The sequence below is a fragment of the Limanda limanda genome, unplaced genomic scaffold (assembly GCF_963576545.1).
Source record: "Limanda limanda unplaced genomic scaffold, fLimLim1.1 SCAFFOLD_39, whole genome shotgun sequence".
Classification (NCBI taxonomy): domain Eukaryota; kingdom Metazoa; phylum Chordata; class Actinopteri; order Pleuronectiformes; family Pleuronectidae; genus Limanda; species Limanda limanda.
The window spans coordinates 1-6,087 of record NW_026870574.1 but is presented as its reverse complement, the minus strand read 5'-3'; positions in this window follow the sequence as shown (position 1 = coordinate 6,087).

Sequence of the window (6,087 nt, the reverse complement as noted above, 5' to 3'; positions counted from 1 at the left end):
CCCCCACTAAATGGGGTAGCGCGCATCGATCAGTACCATCCTTGAGCTTCTCCGACTTTCGGAAGGGTTAGGGTTAGGGTTAGGGATGAAAGCACATAGGAGAAAGAGATATTCTTGAATAACTTTTTTTGTGAAGGTCGGAGAGACTTGGAAAGTGGTTGCATCTGGACTAATTTGGGTCCTGCGGATCGATTGGTACCATCCCCGAGCTTGTACGACCTTCGGAAGAGGTCGACCGACGAAATTCCCCCAAATCTGAGGAGATATTCTTGAATAACTTTTTTTGTGAAGGTCGGAGAGACTTGCAAGTAGGCTCTACCCCCACTAAATGGGGTTGCGCGCATCGATCGGTACCATCCTTGAGCTTCTCCGACTTTCGGAAGGGTTAGGGTTAGGGTTAGGGATGAAAGCACATAGGAGAAAAAGATATTCTTGAATAACTTTTTTTGTGAAGGTCGGAGAGACTTGCAAGTAGGCTCTACCCCCACTAAATGGGGTAGCGCGCATCGATCGGTACCATCCTTGAGCTTCTCCGACTTTCGGAAGGGTTAGGGTTAGGGTTAGGGATGAAAGCACATAGGAGAAAGAGATATTCTTGAATAACTTTTTTTGTGAAGGTCGGAGAGACTTGGAAAGTGGTTGCATCTGGACTAATTTGGGTCCTGCGGATCGATTGGTACCATCCCCGAGCTTGTACGACCTTCGGAAGAGGTCGACCGACGAAATTCCCCCAAATCTGAGGAGATATTCTTGAATAACTTTTTTTGTGAAGGTCGGAGAGACTTGCAAGTAGGCTCTACCCCCACTAAATGGGGTTGCGCGCATCGATCGGTACCATCCTTGAGCTTCTCCGACTTTCGGAAGGGTTAGGGTTAGGGTTAGGGATGAAAGCACATAGGAGAAAGAGATATTCTTGAATAACTTTTTTTGTGAAGGTCGGAGAGACTTGCAAGTAGGCTCTACCCCCACTAAATGGGGTAGCGCGCATCGATCGGTACCATCCTTGAGCTTCTCCGACTTTCGGAAGGGTTAGGGTTAGGGTTAGGGATGAAAGCACATAGGAGAAAGAGATATTCTTGAATAACTTTTTTTGTGAAGGTCGGAGAGACTTGCAAGTAGGCTCTACCCCCACTAAATGGGGTAGCGCGCATCGATCGGTACCATCCTTGAGCTTCTCCGACTTTCGGAAGGGTTAGGGTTAGGGTTAGGGATGAAAGCACATAGGAGAAAGAGATATTCTTGAATAACTTTTTTTGTGAAGGTCGGAGAGACTTGGAAAGTGGTTGCATCTGGACTAATTTGGGTCCTGCAGATCGATTGGTACCATCCCCGAGCTTGTACGACCTTCGGAAAAGGTCGACCGACGAAATTCCCCCAAATCTGAGGAGATATTCTTGAATAACTTTTTTTGTGAAGGTCGGAGAGACTTTCAGGTAGGCTCTACCCCCACTAAATGGGGTAGCGCGCATCGATCGGTACCATCCTTGAGCTTCTCCGACTTTCGGAAGGGTTAGGGTTAGGGTTAGGGATGAAAGCACATAGGAGAAAGAGATATTCTTGAATAACTTTTTTTGTGAAGGTCGGAGAGACTTGCAAGTAGGCTCTACCCCCACTAAATGGGGTAGCGCGCATCGATCGGTACCATCCTTGAGCTTCTCCGACTTTCGGAAGGGTTAGGGTTAGGGTTAGGGATGAAAGCACATAGGAGAAAGAGATATTCTTGAATAACTTTTTTTGTGAAGGTCGGAGAGACTTGGAAAGTGGTTGCATCTGGACTAATTTGGGTCCTGCGGATCGATTGGTACCATCCCCGAGCTTGTACGACCTTCGGAAGAGGTCGACCGACGAAATTCCCCCAAATCTGAGGAGATATTCTTGAATAACGTTTTTTGTGAAGGTCGGAGAGACTTGCAAGTAGGCTCTACCCCCACTAAATGGGGTAGCGCGCATCGATCGGTACCATCCTTGAGCTTCTCCGACTTTCGGAAGGGTTAGGGTTAGGGTTAGGGATGAAAGCACATAGGAGAAAGAGATATTCTTGAATAACTTTTTTTGTGAAGGTCGGAGAGACTTGCAAGTAGGCTCTACCCCCACTAAATGGAGTAGCGCGCATCGATCGGTACCATCCTTGAGCTTCTCCGACTTTCGGAAGGGTTAGGGTTAGGGTTAGGGATGAAAGCACATAGGAGAAAGAGATATTCTTGAATAACTTTTTTTGTGAAGGTCGGAGAGACTTGGAAAGTGGTTGCATCTGGACTAATTTGGGTCCTGCGGATCGATTGGTACCATCCCCGAGCTTGTACGACCTTCGGAAGAGGTCGACCGACGAAATTCCCCCAAATCTGAGGAGATATTCTTGAATAACTTTTTTTGTGAAGGTCGGAGAGACTTGCAAGTAGGCTCTACCCCCACTAAATGGGGTAGCGCGCATCGATCGGTACCATCCTTGAGCTTCTCCGACTTTCGGAAGGGTTAGGGTTAGGGTTAGGGATGAAAGCACATAGGAGAAAGAGATATTCTTGAATAACTTTTTTTGTGAAGGTCGGAGAGACTTGCAAGTAGGCTCTACCCCCACTAAATGGGGTAGCGCGCATCGATCGGTACCATCCTTGAGCTTCTCCGACTTTCGGAAGGGTTAGGGTTAGGGTTAGGGATGAAAGCACATAGGAGAAAGAGATATTCTTGAATAACTTTTTTTGTGAAGGTCGGAGAGACTTGGAAAGTGGTTGCATCTGGACTAATTTGGGTCCTGCAGATCGATTGGTACCATCCCCGAGCTTGTACGACCTTCGGAAGAGGTCGACCGACGAAATTCCCCCAAATCTGAGGAGATATTCTTGAATAACTTTTTTTGTGAAGGTCGGAGAGACTTGCAAGTAGGCTCTACCCCCACTAAATGGGGTAGCGCGCATCGATCGGTACCATCGTTGAGCTTCTCCGACTTTCGGAAGGGTTAGGGTTAGGGTTAGGGATGAAAGCACATAGGAGAAAGAGATATTCTTGAATAACTTTTTTTGTGAAGGTCGGAGAGACTTGCAAGTAGGCTCTACCCCCACTAAATGGGGTAGCGCGCATCGATCGGTACCATCTTTGAGCTTCTCCGACTTTCGGAAGGGTTAGGGTTAGGGATGAAAGCACATAGGAGAAAGAGATATTCTTGAATAACTTTTTTTGTGAAGGTCGGAGAGACTTGGAAAGTGGTTGCATCTGGACTAATTTGGGTCCTGCGGATCGATTGGTACCATCCCCGAGCTTGTACGACCTTCGGAAGAGGTCGACCGACGAAATTCCCCCAAATCTGAGGAGATATTCTTGAATAACTTTTTTTTGAAGGTCGGAGAGACTTGCAAGTAGGCTCTACCCCCACTAAATGGGGTTGCGCGCATCGATCGGTACCATCCTTGAGCTTCTCCGACTTTCGGAAGGGATAGGGTTAGGGTTAGGGATGAAAGCACATAGGAGAAAGAGATATTCTTGAATAACTTTTTTTGTGAAGGTCGGAGAGACTTGGAAAGTGGTTGCATCTGGACTAATTTGGGTCCTGCGGATCGATTGGTACCATCCCCGAGCTTGTACGACCTTCGGAAGAGGTCGACCGACGAAATACCCCCAAATCTGAGGAGATATTCTTGAATAACTTTTTTTGTGAAGGTCGGAGAGACTTGCAAGTAGGCTCTACCCCCACTAAATGGGGTAGCGCGCATCGATCGGTACCATCCTTGAGCTTCTCCGACTTTCGGAAGGTAGGGTTAGGGATGAAAGCACATAGGAGAAAGAGATATTCTTGAATAACTTTTTTTGTGAAGGTCGGAGAGACTTGCAAGTAGGCTCTACCCCCACTAAATGGGGTAGCGCGCATCGATCAGTACCATCCTTGAGCTTCTCCGACTTTCGGAAGGGTTAGGGTTAGGGATGAAAGCACATAGGAGAAAGAGATATTCTTGAATAACTTTTTTTGTGAAGGTCGGAGAGACTTGCAAGTAGGCTCTACCCCCACTAAATGGGGTAACGCGCATCGATCGGTACCATCCTTGAGCTTCTCCGACTTTCGGAAGGGTTAGGGTTAGGGTTAGGGATGAAAGCACATAGGAGAAAGAGATATTCTTGAATAACTTTTTTTGTGAAGGTCGGAGAGACTTGCAAGTAGGCTCTACCCCCACTAAATGGGGTACCGCGCATCGATCGGTACCATCCTTGAGCTTCTCCGACTTTCGGAAGGGTTAGGGTTAGGGTTAGGGATGAAAGCACATAGGAGAAAGAGATATTCTTGAATAACTTTTTTTGTGAAGGTCGGAGAGACTTGCAAGTAGGCTCTACCCCCACTAAATGGGGTAGCGCGCATCGATCGGTACCATCCTTGAGCTTCTCCGACTTTTGGAAGGGTTAGGGTTAGGGTTAGGGATGAAAGCACATAGGAGAAAGAGATATTCTTGAATAACTTTTTTTGTGAAGGTCGGAGAGACTTGCAAGTAGGCTCTACCCCCACTAAATGGGGTAGCGCGCATCGATCAGTACCATCCTTGAGCTTCTCCGACTTTTGGAAGGGTTAGGGTTAGGGTTAGGGATGAAAGCACATAGGAGAAAGAGATATTCTTGAATAACTTTTTTTGTGAAGGTCGGAGAGACTTGCAAGTAGGCTCTACCCCCACTAAATGGGGTAGCGCGCATCGATCGGTACCATCTTTGAGCTTCTCCGACTTTCGGAAGGGTTAGGGTTAGGGTTAGGGATGAAAGCACATAGGAGAAAGAGATATTCTTGAATAACTTTTTTTGTGAAGGTCGGAGAGACTTGCAAGTAGGCTCTACCCCCACTAAATGGGGTAGCGCGCATCGATCAGTACCATCCTTGAGCTTCTCCGACTTTCGGAAGGGTTAGGGTTAGGGTTAGGGATGAAAGCACATAGGAGAAAGAGATATTCTTGAATAACTTTTTTTGTGAAGGTCGGAGAGACTTGGAAAGTGGTTGCATCTGGACTAATTTGGGTCCTGCGGATCGATTGGTACCATCCCCGAGCTTGTACGACCTTCGGAAGAGGTCGACCGACGAAATTCCCCCAAATCTGAGGAGATATTCTTGAATAACTTTTTTTGTGAAGGTCGGAGAGACTTGCAAGTAGGCTCTACCCCCACTAAATGGGGTTGCGCGCATCGATCGGTACCATCCTTGAGCTTCTCCGACTTTCGGAAGGGTTAGGGTTAGGGTTAGGGATGAAAGCACATAGGAGAAAAAGATATTCTTGAATAACTTTTTTTGTGAAGGTCGGAGAGACTTGCAAGTAGGCTCTACCCCCACTAAATGGGGTAGCGCGCATCGATCGGTACCATCCTTGAGCTTCTCCGACTTTCGGAAGGGTTAGGGTTAGGGTTAGGGATGAAAGCACATAGGAGAAAGAGATATTCTTGAATAACTTTTTTTGTGAAGGTCGGAGAGACTTGGAAAGTGGTTGCATCTGGACTAATTTGGGTCCTGCGGATCGATTGGTACCATCCCCGAGCTTGTACAACCTTCGGAAGAGGTCGACCGACGAAATTCCCCCAAATCTGAGGAGATATTCTTGAATAACTTTTTTTGTGAAGGTCGGAGAGACTTGCAAGTAGGCTCTACCCCCACTAAATGGGGTTGCGCGCATCGATCGGTACCATCCCTTGAGCTTCTCCGACTTTCGGAAGGGTTAGGGTTAGGGTTAGGGATGAAAGCACATAGGAGAAAGAGATATTCTTGAATAACTTTTTTTGTGAAGGTCGGAGAGACTTGCAAGTAGGCTCTACCCCCACTAAATGGGGTAGCGCGCATCGATCGGTACCATCCTTGAGCTTCTCCGACTTTCGGAAGGGTTAGGGTTAGGGTTAGGGATGAAAGCACATAGGAGAAAGAGTATTCTTGAATAACTTTTTTGTGAAGGTCGGAGAGACTTGCAAGTAGGCTCTACCCCCACTAAATGGGGTAGCGCGCATCGATCGGTACCATCCTTGAGCTTCTCCGACTTTCGGAAGGGTTAGGGTTAGGGTTAGGGATGAAAGCACATAGGAGAAAGAGATATTCTTGAATAACTTTTTTTGTGAAGGTCGGAGAGACTTGGAAAGTGG